The following is a 22,628-nucleotide window of genomic DNA, read 5'->3' on the forward strand; positions in this document are numbered from 1 at the left end:
ATTTTCATTCCTGATAATGAGGCTACCACTGAGCCAAGATGGACATGAGTAACATTGTCTAAGTGTCATCATAGCTGCCTTCTGTTTGTTGGCTTTTCAATCTGACTGGTCACCGATTAGATTGGCAGCACCACATGGTAAATATGGATCAAACAGAAAGAAAACTGGACTCAACAAGGTTCTTGCAGAAACTAAACTTTTCACTAGCTTTTCTTGTTATGGTCAGATGCATCTGAGCAGAGTGCATCAATGGATTAAATAATTAGAATCTCTGCAACAAAGGTCCAAAAACTCAAATGACTAAGAATTGCAAACAACATTACATTCTTTCTGCTTTTTTTCCTGTTGTTTTCTGTTCTTTTTTTAACTTTTAATAGTGAAATCTGATGGTGTCTTTGGGAGGATAGTGGTTTGAAAAGGGTTATTATTGCAAGGGAGTTGAATTAACACACTGTTGCTGCTGAATCGTCACCAGTTTTATGATTATATCTTTACTGATAACAGTTCAACTCCCTCGCAGGCAGACTCAGTAATTCATTTAAGCCAAACAAAAAAAAGATAGGAAAACTGACAGATTAAAACAAAATGATGCTAATAATAATCATAATCCTTCACAATTATTAGCAGAGCCAAAATTCTTTTTTCACAATAGAAAGCTGCTGTGTATAAAATGGGTCCCTATTTTCTCTGATAATTTTCACTAAAATTATCAACAGGATTAATTTCATCTGTTAGGTTATTTTAGTTTATATAAAAAAGGACCTTAATTTTGAGACTCCTTTCTTAAACAACACAATGTTCACTCCACTGTTTTAACCGCTAGATTGCCAGTAGGTCCATACTACAAGGTTGGCCATTTTATAAGCCCAGGTGTCAAGCACTATGACACTGAAGCGAAACCATTTATTGCCACAAAATAAGCCTTGATGTTAACCTAGCCTGGTCAGTGAGAACAGGGTGTGCATGGATTAAAAGCTGAATTTACTAACTGCTTGACCTTTGGCTCCATTGAGATCCATAGGGTAAATTTGGACTGGGTGTAAATTGAACATCTGAACCAAACACTTCCCACTTACACCATGTACACTGGGTTAAAATCTGGGCTTTAGTCTCTTACCTGCCTGAAATAGTTTTCTTACTCAGATATGCAAAGCAGATTACTGAAATAAATACTTCCAAAACCATTTTCCTCCTGCTTGCCCTGGTTTCTATTTCTTGTCTCCATTCTCACTCTGCTTTATTATTTTGATATTCCAAGTGTTTTAACTTTCCAATAATATTTGTTTTTAAATGTTAAAGCACTCATTAACTATTTTTCCGAGCTGCCAGGGTTCCCGCCTTATCCAAACCTGATCTCTAGTTGGCTGAATGGCAGCCACAATAGTCATTCCCGAGAACTAGAAAAATAGACACGCTCATCTTACTGACTTTTTCAAAGTTCCTTTGAGCAGAAGTTCTAGCCATTCAATTATATATATATATATCTATATATACATATATATAAATACATTATATATATATTATATACACATATATTTACAAATTTAATTATATATAATAATTTAATTATATATATAATAGTAATTTAATTATATATATATAATAGTAATTTAATTATATAGCTTGAGGGACACTGCTCCAGAAGCATGGACAAGGTGAGGCTGGCCTCCATCAACTACTGCAGCCGCTACAGGGATATAACCATGCCATTGGTATAATTCTGCATCCCACTCTTGCCATCTAGTCAAATGAGCTAGCCAGCCCCCACAAGCTAACTTGTTAATAGCCCTAGGGAACACATGGTTCAATAGAAGGCACCTTGACAACTGGAACTATGGAAATGTGGGAAAGAAAGTAATAGCATACGTCCACCTCTAAACGTTAACAGTTACAGTTTCTTTTTGGGGGAGTGGGGTTATATATTCCATTTGACAACAACATGTCTGTGCTTGCATTTTGTTATCCTGCTATTATTGTGTCCTGACTGTGCATTAATTTTTCAGATTGTTAACACACATTAAGGGTTAAATTTTTGGGAAAAGAAATCACAAGAGACTTACTAAGGAGGTGTGCCAATGTGGAACACTGGGAGTCACTACAGGTGCCCCACACAAGGGCAAAATCTGATCAGCAGTCTGTGTTTAATGAGGGAAGTCAGTGTGCTCTGCCGCCAGGCCAATTTATTTATCTGTTCTCAGCAATAACTGGAGGGGTGGAACATTTGAAAATGCTTTCTCTCTATGGTTGTCAAATCACACAGAGAGGTGATGTCCTCCATCTTTATAGCCCCTCTGGGACAAATCTGTTGCATTTTTGTCCTTTTGTACAGGGACAAGAGGATTTTTGGTGGCATTGCTCAGACTAAATCAGAGGGGATTGACTATGGATTCCTTTGTGCCTGTTCTACCTCTGTGATTGGAATACAATTCTATTGCTGCGGATGACCCACAGCTCCTGGTGGATGTTCAGCTTTGAGCTATTAGATCTGTTCTTAATATATGGCCAGTTCTGCCACATGATACAATGGAAAGTATCCTCAGACAAGGCTTGATCTCCATACCTTGCTAATACTACCATGGAGAGGCGCATCTGAAATGGATAGATTGGTGAGGCTGAGTCTAAGTTGGCATTCCTTTATTTTGATTCTTGCTGCAAATCCAGTCTGGTAGTTATGTCCTTCAGGACTCGACCCACCCAGCTAGTGGTGGTATACTGAGCTCCTGTTGCTGATGAACATTGAAATCCCCACAAGCAGAATATAGTCTGTGCTCTTGTGACCCTTAGTGCTTCCTGCAGGTAATGTTCACTAAGGAGGGAGGGCACTGGATGGTTATCAAAGGGAAGTTTCTATGCTCATATTTGACCTGAAGCCATGGGGCTTCATGGGGTCCTGAGTCAATGTTGAGGACTCCAAGGGTTGAACCCTCTTGATTGTTTACCACTGTGCTGCCAACTCTGGTTGGCCTGCACGAGTGGTGGGATAGGACATACCTGGGGATGGTGAAAGGGGAAATCTGAGATATTGATTGATAGGTAAGATTCTGTGAGTATGTGGCCATGTCAGTCTGGTGCTTGACTAGTTTGTGATACCTTCAAACATCCCTCAAACACACACAAAAAAAACTAAGAGTAAAGTCTAGTTGGCCATATCTTGGACAGTTGGACTTCACTGATGTCAGACCTGAACCTGACAGCATCTGTTAAGATCCTGACGATCTTGAAAGATGCAGCCTCAAAGCTCTCAGAAGTCAGTTTTCATTGTTATCTTGAAATGGGCTTCTAAATTATTAGCAAGATAAAACTAATCAGATTGAATCCAACGGTTTGGATCTCACAACGTCAGGACACTAGAACTATAGACCGATTCTGCAATCCCATGTTCTAAACAGTGAATCAGGTAGCACATTATGGACATGAAGCTTGCAACTTTCTATCTAGTAAAATGAATGAACAGTCTGTGGGCCTATGGCTTCCTGCCATATACACCCTTCAAGTGCTGCTCCTCGGTAAGAGGGTGGAATCAACTCTTTTGTGTAAATTCAATACATTGCAGTGCCATCTCCTTTTGCCTTTCACCATCAGACCTTGTCATTTAATCTCTGCTGTCTTCCATCCTGTCACAGTCCTCTCCTCTAGTTCTTTCATCTCCTTTGCCCTTTTCTCCATGTCTGTACTTGCTTAAAACCTACTACATTGCTAACTTTTTTCAGTTCTGATGAGAGGTCACTGACCCAAAATATTAACTCTGTTTCTCTCTCCACAGAAGCTGGTGGACCTACTGAGAATTTCCACCTTAAATTTCAGATTTCCAGTATCCGCAGCGTTTTGCTTTTCCATTTGTTGCAGTTTCAATCTATGAGTTTAACATATTATTCTGCCAGCCGGCCTGCTTTCAATGCACCAAATAATGAAGAACAGAACCCCTCCTCTCACACCTTGAAGCCAAGTTTAGGTCATGCACAAATAAAAGGTTGAACCATACGTACCCATTAGCAATGGATATGAATAAGATGTTACAGTTACTGGATTTTTTGGAGCTGAGCGAGAATGTGAAAGTGTAAAGTTAAGGCTATGTGTATGAAGAAGTATCTGTGAATCATTGGCAGCACAGTATGTGGCTGGTGCTATAAAACCAAGTGAATCACTTGCCTTCTTGTGCTCTAAATAAACCACACTGAAAATGAAGTGTGAACAAGAGGCAAGCCTTAGGTAACAGCCTCAATACACTTATGTGCCATCAAGACTTTAGAAGCCGTTTGTATCAACATATGCATTTTTATGCAGATTTAGTTATAATAATACTTAATAAAAGGGTAGGTACAATAATATAATGGATTAACAATACAGAAAATGTGAGTTCAGTTTCCACCATGGCAGTTCGAGAATTTGAAATCCATTTTAAAAAACTGGGATTTAAGAGTGCCAATAAAAGCAAAGCTTGTCAGGGAGTTGACTAAGCTGACTTTCACAATGCAATACAACATGCAAAAAGGTCAATAAATTTGCGTTACAGTAAGGTGAAGGCTTTGGCGAGGAAAGGATGACTCACAGCCAAGAAGGGTTGTATTGCAAGTAGGAGTTAACTTTTTTCAATCTCTGAATGGGGGCTTTTGCTGTCAAAGCCAACATTTATTGCCCACCCTAATTGCCCTGAAAAGATTGGGCTTTCTTCTTGAACCACTGCAGTCCATATGGTGATGATGCTCCTACAGTGCGATAGGGAGCTCCGGGATTTTGACCCAGCCACAAGAAGGAATGATGATTTATTCCCTGGTTCGGATGGTTGGTAACTTGAAGGAGAGCTGGGGATGATGTTGTTCTCATTAACCTCTGCCCTTGACTATCTATGTGGTGGAGGTCACGGGTTTGAGAAGATGACAACATTATAACTTGATGAAAGAATCTTTGCCAGCATATTTCAGAATGCCTTCCTCTTGGTAACCATAATATGTGTTCAACAATTTCTTTAAAAAAAAGAATCTTGCAATGAGTCTATAATTGCTTCAAATAAATTGATTCAGAGTTTCACAGATTCTGGAAATAGAAATCTGCTATGATGTTTGCAGACCACAAATAATTTACAGTGCAAAAAGATTGTGATATTTTGAACAGAAGTCTACGGAGCTGGGTAAATTTACAAATCTGTTTCTGTAGTTCACCTTTAAGGTCAGCAGAAGGCAGCGTGGAGCAGAAGAAGCTGCCTTATATTTGATGAGCATTTGTTAGATACAAATTTAACAATAAATTCCTTTTAAGCATTAATCTCTCTGAGAGCCTATTATTATTGCTGTTTTGCAGCCATTCATTTTGCAAGTAATTTAAAAAAAAAATTATTTCACTTTGACATGCTCAGTTTCAGATTAACAAGGTAGCTGCAAAAGTAATAAACCTCAGTATTGTTTAGGTATAAAAATAAAAGGACTGAAGAAGGATTGATAGTTTGGTTCGCATAGAATGATGTAACTGCTCCTATTTTAATAACATTTTTTTCTGTATGTTTGGAGGAATAAAATAAATTTTACTTTGTCCCTAATAATTCCCAACAAAACAAGTGTTGAATAAGCCTTTTTCCTATTTCTAAATGTTTCATTCACAATAGCACACATATTTTGTGGTCTTTATGGCCTATCTGAGTGATAGGCCATAAAGTAAGATGGTAACTGAAACATTTTTAACTGAGGATATTTCTGTGCTGTAGAGTTTTGACCATTAGGATTTGGACTGTGAAAATTCCAACTTAATTCACTTTGGCCCATTTAGTAGACATTCAGCAACAGAAACTATTGGCCTTTTCACCTGTATGGATACAAACAGCAAACAGACAGACAAAAGGATGTGCTCTGTTTGAGCGCCTAACCTCAACTACAACTATACTTGAGAAATCAAATCTCATCTATAGAGCCCCAGACACATATAACAGCGTGAATGAATAAACAAAAACAAACAGCATTTTGTCAAGTTGTCAGCAAGAAGTTTGTTTCTGCTGTGCCTGGGGTTCTATGCTGAGTGGATGAGCCAAGAATAAGCAAATCCCAATACTCAGGCAAGACTGGCTGGAAAGGTTAGAGCCAATAATTATAGTTCCGATTTCATGAGAGCTAATAGAGTCTCATGTTGTGCTAGATCGTGGTTCTGTTCAGTAGTGTAAAATAGTTGGTAGTGAGGTGGCAGTTCACTTAATATTTTCCCATTGACTTCAATGGAAATAAAAATTAGGAGATGTTTAAAATGGGTTGGCAATTCTCTATCACCTGTTTTCATGATTGCATAAAGTCCTGATCTACCCCATTAGAATTTTCCAAAAATAATGTGTAAGGACCATATCTTTTTATTTTTGCTGGACTGTTATAAAGAACATATCTTATTATTTCTGTTGGACCAGGGATTAAAATTATACTGGCTGCAGGTTGAAAGATATATCCACTGGAACAGGATGAGAGATATATACAATGTTGCAGTCCTGGAACAGTGTGCCATGAAAGACAGGATGGTGCCGGAAGGGAGTCCTGGACCAAGGGAGCTGCCTAGCAACAATGTTTTAATTGGCTCCTGACCAGGTGACCAGGTTTTGTGTGAGAGCAGTGCAGCTATATAGCTCCTAGCCTGAAAGGGAAAAGACCTAAAGCCTCGCTGTCCTGTGTGTAGAAGATTCTATAGCTATCTGGCTTTTTCTTTGCATATTTCTATGACCTGCTCTCTCTCTCCCTGAAACCCCTGTCAAGAGGCAAAGGGAAAAATTACTGTTAAAGACATTGAAAGCCAAGTGCTCAACCAGTGAACTAAAGATTGAAAGTTCTGGAAGACCACCTTGTGTCGTCAACAAGAACTGAAAGGAATTTGGAAGACATTGATCAAAATCAACTCATCGAATCCTGTACTCCGGAATTGGTACTACTGAACTGTTCTCTTTCACCCTTAAAAATCCATGTTTTTTGTGTGCCTTATGTGTCTTGTATGTGTGTGTATAGGGATTTAAGAAGGAGTAAAGTTTAGGCTGTAGAGTTAGAATTAGCAGTTCATATTTCTCTCTTTTGCCATTGGTTAATGACAGTTTCTTTCAATAAACAGTTACTTACTTAATTAAGATTACAAACCTGGTGCTCATATTCTGTTAACCTAAATTAAACTGTTAGGTAGAATTGGGGCAATCTGGTGGTTTGATCATACCTTTTTCACATTTGCCATGGTTTGGAGGACAGTGGGGCTTGATATTATAGCGCACTATCCCCAGTGAGTCATGACAAAAGCTATTTTTAAAGAGAAATCACAAATGTGGTACAAATCATCAGTTTGTACATGGCTTTCTTCGATCACACAAAAACTTTTGACTTGTTGAGTTGAACTGCCCTTTGAAAGGTGCTAGAGCAATATGGATGCCCAACTAAGTTCACAAGCATCATCCATCTCCGGCATATGCAAATAACGGTTCTGGGCAATGGGTCCACTACAGACCCCTGCCCTGCCAAAACAGGCTTCAAGCAGAGGGTTGGGGAAAGGGTGGGATGCTGCTGTCATTGGACCAACTCTATTCTCAATCTTTCTTGCAGCAATGTTGCAACTTAATATTGACAGGCTCTCCCCAGGTGTGATAACTTATTGTACTAATGGTAAACACTTTAACCTCAAGAAGCCAAAGGCCAAAACCAAGGCAGCAGCCATTTCTGTAATAGAAATGCAGTATGCTGATGGCACACACAATTTAGTGCATATTCTGAAGAAGAGCTACAACAAATAGTTCTTATTTCACCAAAGTTTACAGAAGCATGAGAATTGTGCTGAACACCAGGAAGGCCAAAGTCCTCCATCAACCAACACCAAATATACTAAATTCAACACTTTCAAATGAGATTCATGGTGAAATGTTGGAAAATGTTCTTCACTCCCCGTGTCTTGGAAGACATCTATCACATCAGCAGAGATAGACGAAACATGACGTCAGAATGGTCAACTGCCCAAGCAGATGCTCCACTCAGAATTCTGCCAAGGAACCTGTTCACAAGGGAGACAAAGGAAACATTTCAAAGACAGTTTCAAAGGCTTCATGAAGGTCCGCTCTATTAGCCCCGACACACGCGAAGCAGATTCCCCATCATGCCCAAAGCGTCAAGACCTTTCAATCAACAAGACCTTAACCACTGAAAGAGGGCAGCGAGGGAGACAGAAAGAGAGGGCAGCTGCTCCAGGCAACAGTCCACCACCAGCTCTGCTGGCCCACAACTGATGTCCTCACTGTGGGGCAGCCTGCAAGGCTCATAAGGCATCTGAAAACACACAGCCAATGCTAACTCATTTTCACCAAGCTATTCGCAAAGAAAAATCATCCTCGGTGCAAGAGATTGTTGATGATGATGATAATGCTATTGTGATAATTTTACATTTTCACTATAGCTATTTTATCACTTGTGTGAGGATGTGTTTTTCTTTTTTTCTAAATCATTTGCTCTTGGAATCTGGCTACACTGGCAAGGCTGCATCATGACCTGTCCAAATGTCCTGGGAAAGGTGGGGAGAGGACTTTTCTTTGAACCCCTGCAGTCTTTGTGGTAATGGCACATATTCCATAATTTAGATAAAGAGTTATTTTATTTTGACCCAGCTTAGGTTAGGTTTTTCAGAAATTCATTAATAAGTCCTCATGAATTCAAGATTTACTTTTGGAACATGATGATATTTTCCTTTTGCAATTTTATTACTTTCACTGAACTTGTGAGCATATTGCAGAATTGTTATATTTTTAATGTTAATGACTTGAATCCATATTAACAAGAGATACAAAGGAACTGAAGCAGTTACAGAAAATTGCAGCAAACTGTTTGTGAAAAATATTTTTTATTAAAATTGTTTACATAATCCCATTAACTGGACAACACCCATAGAGGCCCCTAACTCAAACCATCCACTTCCATGTGTAATCATCCAATGAAGTGGTTGTCTTATGAGGAAAGGTCAGACAGACTAGGCTTGTATCTGCTGGAGTTTAGAAGAGTAAGAGTCAACTTGATTGAAACATATAACATCCTGAGGGGTCTTGACAGGGTGGATGCGGAGAGGATGTTTCCTCTTGTGGGAGAATCTAGAGTTAGGGGTCACTGTTTAAAAGTAAGGGGTCGGCCATTTAAAATAGAGATGAGGCAAAGTATTTTCACTCAGAGAGTCGTGAGTCTTTGGAACTCTCTCCCTGAAAAGGTGGTGGAAGCAGAGCCTTTGAATATTTTTAAGGCAGAGGTGGATAGATCCTTGGTAAGCAAGGGGTTGGTAGGTTATCGGCGGTAGGAGAGAAGCAGATTTCTGGTTACTATCAGATCAATCATGATCTTTTTAAATGGCGGAGTAGACTCGAGGGGCTGAATGACCTACTCCTGCTCCTTGTTCATCTGTACATATGAAGTGACAGGATGAAGTCACTGTGAGGAAATGATGCTAAATTTGGTCATAAAGGAGCAGTTTAGGAATAGGGCAAATTTGTTGACTTTTCAACTGATCCCAAAATGTCTCACTGTCCCTTGTGATCTTGCATCCAATCCTTTGAAAATGTCGCCTGCACTGGGGAAAAAATAGAGAAGGTTAATTTGCAAACTATTTTTGAGTTATAAATACTCTTGTGAAATTGTGAGTGTTTTAGAAATCAACATCCTTGTTCTTAAACCTAGGAAGCTTGTGAAACAATTTAATTTATTCAGTACTGTGTGATTACGTTAGACATTATTGTGTATGAAATAAATTCAGGTGGTCAAATGGTGGCTGAATATCATTGGTGATCCTGTATTCAAGTCTAACTATGTTATCACATCAAAAGGGAGAACAAAGAGAAATCTCCTTTCCATGGCCAGAATCTTCTGCCTCTCCCATGGAAAGTTTGGTGCCATAGAAAGGCATTTAACCAGGCAGGAGAGAGGTAGTTGAAGATCCTTCCACCTTCCCGCTTTCGCTCCAATTTAGTCAGTGGCTTGAAGGCCTCTGGACAGCCTTCCCACCCTGCCACCAATTGAGGCCCTAGTGGGCCTCATCCTGCTGCCACTGGTAATATCCCAGTGGCAGGAGGGGTCTCACATTGAGGGGGGAATAATAAGCAAGGTTGATTGCAGACTCCCCAGGTAGGGGTGGGGACAGGGGGGCAGGGGAGAACTCACCCAGCATTAGGAAGGGTGGACCAGCTGAGAGCCACCCCCACCTTACTGCCAACCCCTTTCCACCCCCTAGGACTCCCAACCCATAACCCCCATCCCCACCTCCCACTGTCCCACCACGTCATCATTCACTGTGGCCTGGGATCGAGTGACGATCCTAGGCCTCAGTCAGGTATCGTTCTGGCAGCAGTCACCACCTCCCCATCGGTGCTGCCAGTCAGTAGAGCTACCAGGATGAGGCCCTTAAGTGGACCTTCCAGCCAGGGACTTAATTGGGGTGGGTGGGGTGGGGCCCCCTCACTACCCTCCTGTGTGAATAAATGTCCCTGTCATCAAACTTGACGTAGGAGAGGGCATTAAATTCCACCCTTTTTTCAAAGCCCACCATGGCCTCACCCCTCCCTGGGATCCAGTGATATACTTCTGTACTCTACTCTCTGTACTCTACTTCAGACCCACAACCTTCCAAGGTATCTGCCTTAATATAATGTAGGCCTCATGAGCATCCTCAATTTTAATCGCCCTAGCAATGGTGGCCAGGTCTTCAGTTGCCTAGATCCTAAGCTCTAGAATTCCCTTCCCACACCTCTCTGCCTCTCTATCTCTCTCCCTTCCTTTAAAACACTCTTTATAATCTACCTCTTTTAACAAGCTTTATAACGTACCTGCGAAACATCTTGGGATGCCTTATTATATTAAAGACGTTTTACCAATATAAGTTGTTGCTGTGGTGGGTCTACAGATATAGGCAACAAAAAGCTCAATTATGTCAATATGGCACCTAATCACTTCATTAGAAACATTTCAAAGAAGTGCATGTACATTCAGTTGCTTAGCTTGGCCTAAATAGCCAAGTGGTTATGGTACTGGCTTTGTAACCCCAAGATCAAGAGTTCAAATCTCACAATGGCAAACTTTGAAACAATGTAACTTCATCTGAAACAGATGGAAATGGGTTTGTACTCGAAAGAGTTACATTCAGTTGCTTTAAAGTGAAGTCATGATTATTAAGCCAGCAAATAAGATTGCATTAGCAGGAAATGTGATTAATGACCATTTACTCTATTTTTGATGGTGTGCTGTAAGACAGCCATGGAACTGTGCCCGTTTTGAATAGTTGAAGCGTATGAGCAGGGTAGGACACTTGAGTTAGATAAGAGTTCATATTGAAGACTGCTAAGTAAGTGACAAAGTTAGGACCTGCTGTATTGAACCATGTTTGGAGATTGAGACTGCTGAGTTGGTTGAGGGTTACAAACTGCTGAGTACAGTGTGTTGGGCCCAGTGGTTCAAGGGGATTATTTTTAACTTGTATAGAATACAGTTTAGGATTTTTATGAGACAATGACAACAATAATACTTTACACAGGATTATTCCTCACAATCATAGAATCAGAGGCACAAAATTCAGCATAGCACCTTCAGAGTTTAGTGCTATGGAAGCCATAGATTCCCAAAACAGCAGGCACAGTGTTTGTAGCACATGGCACCCTGTTCTGGGAAGGGTGCAGGAGCAGGTGTGCCCTATTCACACAGGATGCTTTTGTAGCTGTTAGATCGTGATGTCAAACAATCTCTCAGGCTGATTTGACACATCTTTTGCAAGCTTGGACTACGCAGGTCCAGTGAACAGCCTCTCATAATCACTCACAGCTGAATATGTGCTCCACTGCAATATGGAGCCCACCCCAAAAGTGTCACTTAAAAGGTCAGACATCCAACTTGAAGGTGAGGTGCTCTTGCAAAGCTTGTAGCTATTATTATGGTATGCATTTGGAGGAGTTCTGGTGACTTGTTGGATTTGGAAGGAAGTGTTGCTGCATCTTGACTGGGGGGCAGAGGAGTTTTCTGACCCATCCACAGGAAGGCTATAGCAGTTATAGTTGCATTATCAGCATCCTGGGGCTCACCATTGACCAGAAACTGAACTGGACTATTCATGTAAATACTGTGGCTACAAGAGCAGGTGATGAGTGACTCACTTCCTGACTCCTCAAAGCCTGTCCACTATCTACAAAGTACAAGTCAGGAGTGTGATGGAATACTCTCCACTTGCCTGAATGAGTGCAGCTCCAACGCCATAAGGCGTAGGAGCAGAAGTAGGCCATTCGGCCCATCGTGCCTGCTCCACCATTTAATGAGATCTGATAATCCCCAACTCCACTTTCCTGCCTTTTCCCCAGAACCCTTGATTCCCTTACTGATTAAAAATCTGCCGATCTCCGCTTTGAATATACTTAACGATCCGACATCTACAGACCTCTGCGGTAAAGAATTCCAGAGATTGACTACCCTCTGAGAGAAGAAATTCCTCCACATCTGTTTTAAATGGGCGGCCCCTTACTCTGAGATTATGCCCTCTGGTCCTAGACTCTGCCACAAGGGGAAACAACCTCTCAGCATCTACTCTGTCAAGCCCCCTCAGAATCTTATATTTATCAATAAGGTCACCTCTCATTCTTTTAAACTCCAATAAGTACAGGCCCAACCTACTCAATCTCTCCTCATAATCTCTCCATACCCGGGGTCAACCTAGTGAACCTTCTCTGGACTGCCTCCAATGCCAGTATATCTGTCCTTAGAGAGGGGGACCAAAATTGTTCACAGTGTTTTAGGTGTTTTCTGACTAGTGCCTTGTATAGTTTTAGCAAGACTTCCCTGTTTTTATACTCAATTCCATTTGAAATAAAGACCAACATTCCATTTGCCTGTTGAACTGGTATGTTAGCTTTTTGGGATTCATGCACAAGGACTCCCAAATCCCTCTGTGCTGCAGCCTTCTGCAGTCTTTCTCCATTTAAATAATATTCAGCTCCTCTATTCTTCCTGCCAAAGTGCATAACCTCACATTTTCCTACATTATATTCCATCTGCCAAGTTGTTGCCCACTCACTTAACCTGTCTATATCCCCCTGTAGACTCCTTGTGTTATCCTCACAAATTGCTGATAATACATTCACTTCCCTCATCTAAGTCATTAATATATATTGTATATAATTGAGGCCCCAGCACTGATCGCTGTGACACTCCACTAGTTACAGGTTGCCACCCTGAAAATGCCCCCCTTATTCCAACTCTCTGTCTTCTATTAGTTAGCCGATCCTCTATCCATGCTAATATACTACCCCCAACACCATGAGCTCTTATCTTATTAAGTAGCCTTATGTATGGTAAATTATCGAACACCTTTTGGAAATCCAAATATATTGGGCAGAATTTTGCCCTTGATAGGTGGTGGGTGGGCCCCACCGACTCGGCAGCAGGTGGACAGCTGATTGCCGCTGCTGAAATGGACCCCGCTGCCATTTTAAGTGGGCGGGCCAATTAAGAGCCGCTCAGCGGGCCACCTGACGGGAAGCGCTATGGCCTTCCTGTGCGGGGGCTGGGCAGGGACTCTCCAACAGCCAGAGTGTGCTCTTTTGCGCATGCACGCGAAAGAGCGCATATCTCCCTGAGACTAATTGCTGCCTCAGGGGGACTGCTGAAAGTTTTTGAAAGTTTAAAAATGGAAAAATACAAAAATTATTAACAATGTCACATGAGATGGGACATGTTAATAAATATCACAGAAACTTTATTAAAAAACCGACATGAAACCTCATCCCGCCGGTGGATGAGGTTTCATATTTTATCAGAAGCCCGCCGGGGCTCCTTGCCTGCCCGCCAGCCCTAAGGTTGGACGGGCAGAGTCTTTAATTGATTTAACTACCCTGTCAACAGCCTCAATTGGCCATTGACAGGTCGGCGGGGGGACAGCTGATTTCGCTGTCCGCCCGCCCTCCTGAATATTTAAATGAGGCGGGATGACATCAGGAGTTCCTCCCGACATCATCCCGCTTCATTTTCATGTCGCCGATGGAAAAGTTCTGCCCATTCTGTCTACTGGTTCCCCTTTATCTATCCTGCTTGTTACCTCCTCAAAGAATTCTAATAAATTTGTTAGGCATGATTTCCCATTCATGAAGCCATGCTGACTCTGCTTGATTAGTTTATGTATTTCGAAATGCTTTGCTATTACACCCTTTATAATAGACTACAACATTTTTCCAATGACAGATGTTAAGCTAACTGGCCTATAGTTACCTGGTTTTTGTCTCAATCCTGGAACTACCTCCCTAATAACAGTGCAGGTATACCTAGACCACATGGACTGCAGCAGTTCAAGAAGGCATCTCACCACCACCTTCTCAAGGGCAATTAGGGATGGGCAATAAATGCTGGCTCTCCACACAAGGCCCTACCCAATAAGCATCTTCAGGGGACACTTCTCTTACCTTCTCCTTAGCCAGGAGCAATGCCTGAGGTGCCTGCAACTTACCAAGGAGGTGGGCACGGAATTGTGCCACGTCTTTCAAATAGACCTGTAGCCAGTGGCTGTCAAGATTGCTCTCACTCTCTATGTGGCTGGATCCTTCCAGCTTGGAGCAGGCAAAATCACAAACATTTGCCAGCTTGGTGCCCATTGCTGCATCCAAGAGGTGACAGTAGCCCTGTACACCAGAAGAGAAGAGTTCATTATCTTCTACAGAGCAGAAACAAGGAGTGTGGGCATGTGACTTTGCCAGGAGAGCAGGATTCTCAATGATGCACGTAGCCATCAAATGCATGCACATGATTCTGCTAGGTCCAGAAAGAAACAGTAATATTGACTGTAAACACAAAGGCTTTCACTCTATTAATGTACAGTTGTTGTATGAATATAGCCGAACCACCATGTCAGTTAATGCTTTCTATCCTGGCGTCATCCTGAGGCAGCCTGCCATTTCCATCATCCTCGGGCTGCCACAAAGAACCAGAAGCTGGGTGCTTGAAGACAAGGGATCTCCCCTATGCACAAAGCTGATGAATCTCCTCCAACACCCGAACACACAAGGACAATGGGTTTACAGTGAGAGCCATGCTGCCATCAGGAATGTTGTGGAGTTGAAAGTGGACGTTGCTAAGAAGGAATTCTGCTGCCTGGACCACTCAGAGAGGCTGGAGAGAACATTACAACAATCACCTTGGTGATCTGCTGAGTCCTCCACAACTTGGTTACAACTGCAGGAATTGACTTCCCTGGTCACCGGCTGCCATTTCCTTCTGAGGGCGTATCTTGAGGGTCTCCTGACTCCATTCGAAAGCAAAGGCAGAAATTTTACCTGCCCGCGGGAGAGAGGATGGTGAGGGAAAACGTTGGAAAAGGCATTGGGAGGGAAGCTCGAATTGTTTACTCTGCCTGGGGATATTCCCAGTGGTGGGAATGACAGTGGCTCAGCCACCCACCTACTGGTGCCAGGTAGCCAATTTACAAAATTAAAAGGATATTCGGGGTTGCTGAATTGCTAACACCGCATCCCCCCCCCCCCCCCCCCCCCCCCCCCCCCCCCCAACCCCCCAACCCCCCAACACATGGGAATGTCACTAGCCTAGCGGCTTCCCAAGGGGGCTTTTAGAGGATTAGAGGATCCATGAAGTGGGAGGGGGACCCTGACGACAATGTTCACCCCCGTAGTCCCGATGCCACCGCTGAAGGGGTTACCCATCTGATAGCCAAGGCCTGCCTGCCTGGCCCCAGCACAGCAAAACAATTTCTCATCTTCCCTTCGAGGACATCTCAAAATGGAGGCACCCTCTCTTTTGCTTTGCAGCCTCAGCAGTGGCCATTTCTATTGGTGGCGCTGTCAAGGCTGCTGAGCTGTCTGTCCTCTCATTGGGCTGGCGGCTCAGAGAGGCGGCCCACTGCCCTTAATTGGAAGCCCTCTCGCCTTTTCCTCGCCACTTGGGCTACAGCCAGTCAGCAACAGCTTCTTAGTGAGTGCAGCTCCCCTTTAAGAGGGGTAAGCTGCCTTTAAGAGGCACAGGCTAGCTGGAACAAATGGTGCCCACTCATGTTGCTGGGCCCCCCCCCACCCCCCCGTCGATCGTTAGGCCAGCCAGCAGACTGGGTCATGCTTTGCTGAACGTTAAAGTCATCCAAATGAAGGAGCAGCATGAACTTTACTGCGCCACCTGCCTTGATAGGACTGGGCATGGGCTGATCACAAATCATGGCCACACACTCATGCCCAAGAACAGGAAGAAAGCAATTTTTAGCCCCTGGAATCACAGAAGGAGGCCACTCTTTGAAAGATTTAACCAATTAGTCCCAGCCCCCCGCTCCACCCCCCACTGCCCCTGCACAAGTGCCGGTATAGTATTGTGACGGAGCAATTTTGAAGAATGACTGCTGAGCAGAAATCATATCAGACTGACATTTTCTAAAATACTCAGTAAGAATAAAAAAGACGAAAGTATTTGAAGATGACTATCTAAGCTCATAGCAGTTATGGGCCGCTCCTGCATTTTCTCTGTTGCTGACTGACATTTTGAACAAGGCAGATACCTGTGAATTATAACCGATTTGGCCAGTCCCATGGGTGTCCATAATAGACAAGATCTATTGAAGTTACAATGGAAAACATGTGGTGCTGTTTCAAATTTTGGAGATGGTCCAGAACACTCTAGCTGATATTGTTAAATACACCTCTTGCTCAAAATGAGGAACTCCAGCAGGAATTACTATCTACTGATCAGCTGGTCAAATTACTGGCAATGAACAAATTGCCAACTGTTGCTGAATATTTAATTCACTGCCTTTAAGAAATATTGCCTGAATTACTTTAAATACACAACTATGTCTGTGCTTTGCTTCTTGTGTGGAAACAATGATGTAGTCCTTAAAGTGTTAAAGGCCAAGATGAGGATTGTGATAAGATAGTGCTTGTCTGACCCATTATTGATAGCCGTTCAGGATATATTGTGTTTGTACTACTCTCTGAGATTCATAGTGCTTTTCTTGGCCAATTAAGAACCAGAATCATCACAGGGATGCTCAAATTCTGCAGACTGTACCACTCAGCAAACACAAAGTCCACTCTCCTTCATCTGAGCTGACCCAGTGCCATGAATATATTTCCTGCCAGCCTTGAGAACAGCTTTAAGTGTCAGTAATAATCTGGCTCTCTATTGATTTTGGTTAGACTTATTGACAGGAGGACAGATTAAGGTTTAATTAGTGACTGAAAGGATGAATTTTTAAAACTTGGTGCTTTAGGACAGGTTATAGAGATGGTCCGTGACTGTTATTGAACTTGACTGAAATGGATACTGCAGCTCTGCTTGCTTCCTGTGATCTCCTGCAGGCTACAGTCATCCAGAGTGGTCAGTTTGACACCAGGGAAGATAGAATTCCATTTAAAAGCTTGCAGAGTCAGCAAGTGATATGGAGAGTGTTGAAGTAGGGTCGAAGCAAGGGCAAAGTTGAAATAATTGAAGTCTCTTCTTAATCAGTAGAAAGAAGTTCCTTAGAAATAGATTACAAATTTTAATGTCTACTTTCTATCTATAAAAGACACAATAAGCCTCAACTGTGACAAGTCATGAACACAGGAATTTCGTTTTACTGCCGCTTGGCATAATGAAACAGAAATAAATATTTTAAAGTGCAAAGTTAAAAGAAATATCTTGCAAAGTAAGGCGATTAACTGGCAAAGCAAATTAGGTCATTGTTTCAACTCTGCAAGCTCGAATTTACATTAGATGGGAGGATAATCTCTGGAGATTTCTTTTGAATGTCCTACAAACATTTGATTTTTAAGTTTAGAGATAATATCACAACACATTACAGTTTGACACTAAAACATAAACCACAAAGATAATTTGCATTAATTGATATATTTTTTTTATTCCTTAATATGGTATGGTCGTCACTGGCTATAGGCCAGCATTTATTGCCCATCTCCCATTTCCATTGATAAGGTTACATTAGTTCAGTGTTAAATTCCCGAACTTATTAGGAGTTTACATTCTTGCTGGGGCAAAATCATTCTAGATTGTGGCACAATCATGTCTTTTGGGAACAAATGAAAATCTCGGATGTTGGATTGGAATGTCCTCCAACTGGGAAATTTATGGATATAAATATAAAAATTCAAACCCACGGACATGTTTTGACCTCATGTTTTCAACTATAAGATACAAAAGTCAAGCTGCAGCCAACAGCACAGGGCTGGGCAGTGAGGGGCTAATTCAGACATTTAGTAAGACAGTGACTCATCAAAGGAATTTGGACATGGCCTGATTGGTATCAAGGGACAATGGTACCAGGGAAATGCCATTGACGAATGCAATGAAGAAACTGATTACCCTATACATGATACAAGAACCATGCCATCGACACAATATAATTAAGGAATTGCAATACAATTTAGACCAGCACCATAGACAATGGTAGTGGAATCTGGCATTGTAACTATAATTGGTTCCTTTCATGGGCAGGTGTGGTAATCTGAGGTGTAATGTGGGCAGATTGACCATGTGACCGTATGACCCAATAACTGTGTAGCACAGGCTACCAGGTTAATGTTAGTTTAGAGTAGGGTCTGGTTGGGGAAGCACACATCATGTTAGTGCTCTGTTGTCAGTGAAAATAAATTGCTATTGTGGAAGGAGCAAAGCAAGAATAAGACCATAATCTGCATTTATTGATGCAAGAGGTACGTAGAAGTCTGAAATGTGACATCAAACTGCAGCAGATCAATTTCTTCAGTTCTATTTGCTCCAGTGCTGGTGTATGTCCCAATCCAAGAAAAATAGAGGACATTAAAGCCATGCCAACTCCTCAAGATAAGGATGAGCTTCAAAGATATCTAGGTCGTTAATGTCTTGTCTCCACACATTCCCAATTTCACTCAAAAACCCTCAGCGCTAAGGGGCTTGTTGAGAAAGGATGGATGTGCCTTTCCTTTGGCACGAAGACCACCAGTACCTTCTTGAAGCACCAGTCATTATCAGGAGCATCAACATTGCAATTTTACAATCCCAGGGAGGTAACAACTCTGCAGATAGATGCCTTATGGAAAGGTCTGGGAGCATGCATGCTACAAAAAGTAAGTTGATTGCACTTGCTTCAAAATCTCTGGGCGAAATTGTCCCAGATTTGCACTAAATGTGGTAGCAGGTGGCTAAAATGATGTTTTACCCGCTGGCCACAATGGTGGCTTTTCACACAGTATTGTCCGAAACCCGCCGTATGAGTTATGCATTCCCAGGAAACACAGCATTTCGATGGTGGGCGGGCTCTCATTCGCCCGCCATGCTATTACCTCACTGCTTCATCATGCCGGGTACCACACTTGTAGTGCAGCCACACACACACCTCAGTTCTCCCAGCCCAGGACTGCTGCATGGAAGACAGGATGGCCAAGAAAGAAAAAAAGACTGCAGCCCCCCACTTCAGTGAAACGTTCCTCGAGGGCCTTTTGGATGAAGCGGAGGCTCAGCATAATGTCCTCTACCCCCGCTCTGGCTGCAGGATGGGCAGCTGCATCACCGATCCGGCATGGAAGGTGGAGGCAGTGGTGGTCAGCACCAAAGCACTGCACAAGATGACAGCCATCCAGTACCGCTACAGGATGAATGGTCTCATCCGTTCCACCAGAGTAACTCACTCTTCTCATCACTCTCGACTCACACAATCACAACTCCATTACACATCTATAGCGATCTCACGCTTCAAGGGACAACACCACTAACTCTCACAAACACCCTCACATCTCCATCAGGTCCATATCCCCTGAAGCTCGCGTCCTCATCCTGTCCACGGCTCTGCTCACCACACAAACATTCCATGCAGTGCCATGTGTCCGACTCACATTCTCTCCATCTGTTTTCATACAGGAGAAGCTGGAAGAGGTCTCAGAAAAGGGGGTGGAGCGGTCCACATTAGGCCCTTCACTCACTTTGAGGAGCATGCCATTGCGCTGACTGGTGAGGACATGGACCATGCCTTCAGTGACAGTGAGGTTGGCGCTGAACAACCTTGTAAGGATCCTGCACCACATCATCTCTCTCTCAACGTAAATGTGGGTGCTCTCTCTGCTGCTTTGACTCTCCTGCCATGCACCATTTAGCTCTACTTTGGTTCACAGGGAGCTCTCCAAGTGACCGACACTCTCAGCCAGTCCTTCAGCCCTATCCATGTCCTTGCCTCCAGCCAAGAGGACACCTCCTCCATTTAAGAGCTGGAAAGAAACAGCCTGGAAGACCTGTCACAAAGCTTACCCACACCCTCCACCAGTGCAGAGACACACACCTCAATGGGACCTAAATATAGAGCAGGCTCAGGTTCACAATCTGGTGGTCACCGCATGGATACATGTCCGCAGCAGGAGGAGGCAGGTTCGGCCGAATCCCTGGAGGACTGCTGGGGATCAGGCGGCTGTGATATCCGAGTCAGATAATGAGCCTCTGGATTTGGCCTCCCAACTCATCCTGGAGAGACAGCAGAAGGCGTGGGAACATCACACAGAGCTCAGACTAGCATGCGTGTCGGAGGAGTGAGTCCACCTGTCCTCTGATGAAGTGGTGCCCAAAAATGTGTGTATGGGGAGGATGGCAGCTGCCATGGAGACCCTTGCCCAGCAGAATGCGGAGATGTGTGCAGACTGCACTCCATCGCGGGAGTCATGGATGAGTTCCTGCAGTGACAACGCGAGAGGGAAATGAGGCACCTCGACATCCCTCCAGGTGCTCCTTCCCCTCAAGGAGTCAGGCCAGGGCCCCCAGACACCCAAAGGAAGGAGGAGCAGCAGCTGGACAACCCTGGGTCATTCACTCAGGAATCTCAGAGGCTGTCCTCTCCCTCCAAGTCCTCTTTGCCCATGAGCTCCTCAACCTTGTCCTCTGACACCGCAGAGGGAGCAGATGGTCATTGAGTGATTCTGGAGGGGGAAATGTGTGTATGGCAGGGCCTTTCGGAGCCTTGTGCAAGCACTCTCCCATGCACGTGGATCCTTCACGTATCACACTCACCTCAAAGTCCTGAGCATTTTGAATGCTGCCTGCTGGGGTTGACTTTCAGTTGTCCATCTGAGCTGAACTGCATCTCCACCCACTCCCATGCAGCACCTGATCTCGCCCACCACGACTCTCATTTCACTTTGGATATAGAGAGCATGGCCTTGATTCACTTTTTCATAAGCTCACCTGTCTTTTCCCCTTTCCCAGTCACCCATTTCCTTTCCCCTATCACAGTTGACCTCCCTGACATCACCTTCCACCTCCCCTCCATGATCTACCTACCACAACCCATTTCCTTCAGAGATGTCCAGGTGAACATCTACGTTCCCTACCTTTCAAAAATCCCACCCCTATCTGCATTTATCTCCCTGACCGCCTCCTTCCCACCCCCAGGGTCCGTGTCTGCCTCTGAGTCCCCAACAACCATCATCGCCATCCTTTCTATTGCTACCATTGGACCCTCACCCTCCCAGCCTACTGCCTCATTCTGCCCTCAGTCATTCTCACCATTCACTCATACCATACCCAACCTCAGTTCGCTCCCCAGGAGGCAGTCATGGATTCAACAGGATCCTGCCTTGCAATTTCAACTGCACATCCCTCCCACCTCGGACCCCTTCACTCCTCCGTACCCCTTACCCCCTTGGAACTCCTTCCTCCCTTGGAACCCCTTCCCACCCCCGGACTTACACTCTCCTTGGTCCTCCACCTTCTCCGGACTCCACCCCCATTTAGTCCTTCTTCCTTCTTGACTCCTTCAAACACCCTTACTTCTTGCACCACCCTTAGTCCTTCCCCTCTCCCGATTCTTTCCTCGAGCCTTACTTCTTCCTTCAGCCTTGGTCTTTCTCCCTTCCTGACTCCTTCCTCGCCATGGACTCCCTCCCCTCTCCACACTCCTTCCTCCCCATGGACTCCCTCCCCTCTCCGCACTCCTTCTTGCCTCTGAACTCCTTCCCTTGCATCTTCCACCCCCCCTTGCACCTGCCTCTACAGTTTCGCCTTTTCCCCTGTTGCCCCCTCCTTACTCCATACTCCCTCCCCCTCCCAACCTTCCCTTGACACCTTCAATTCCCCACCAGGACTTCACCCCATCTTGACACCTTCATCCCCCCCAACCTCACCCCATCCTGACACCTTCATCCTTCATCGCCTGCCTCCTAATCTCACCCCATCCTGATACCACTTCCTCTCCCAGTTGATCCCAGATCTTCATCTCCAACCCCCCCAATACATCTTCCTCTCCCAAATACATCTGGAACTTCCTCTCCACCCCCTCAAACATCTCCGTTGTGAGCAGACCCTCAATGGTGAATTTCCCGCTTCCGTGAGCTGCTTCACAGCAGAGCTGTGTCCGGGAGAATCCACCTAACATGCCAGTGATGTTCCTCCAGTATGCCATTGGCGTCAGGCTCCAACATCTTCGGCTCCTCGAATGTCTGTGATGTGAGCAAGGCCCTGGCGTTAAGTCTCAACTTCTGCACGTCACACTTGTCAAGGCCTGTTCTGCTCTAGCATGCAATCGTGCCAATGTGGACAGATGATCCAGTGGTGGGGGGATGGTTCTGGTGGGCTGGCCATATAATGAACTGCTGATGTATTACAATGAGGTTTCCGACCCTGATGGCGGGAAAAGCGGCCCGCCTTCGATGGGCTGAGCGGACGATTGCAAATTGGTTT

The sequence above is a fragment of the Carcharodon carcharias genome, chromosome 20 (assembly GCF_017639515.1).
Source record: "Carcharodon carcharias isolate sCarCar2 chromosome 20, sCarCar2.pri, whole genome shotgun sequence".
NCBI classification, from domain to species: domain Eukaryota; kingdom Metazoa; phylum Chordata; class Chondrichthyes; order Lamniformes; family Lamnidae; genus Carcharodon; species Carcharodon carcharias.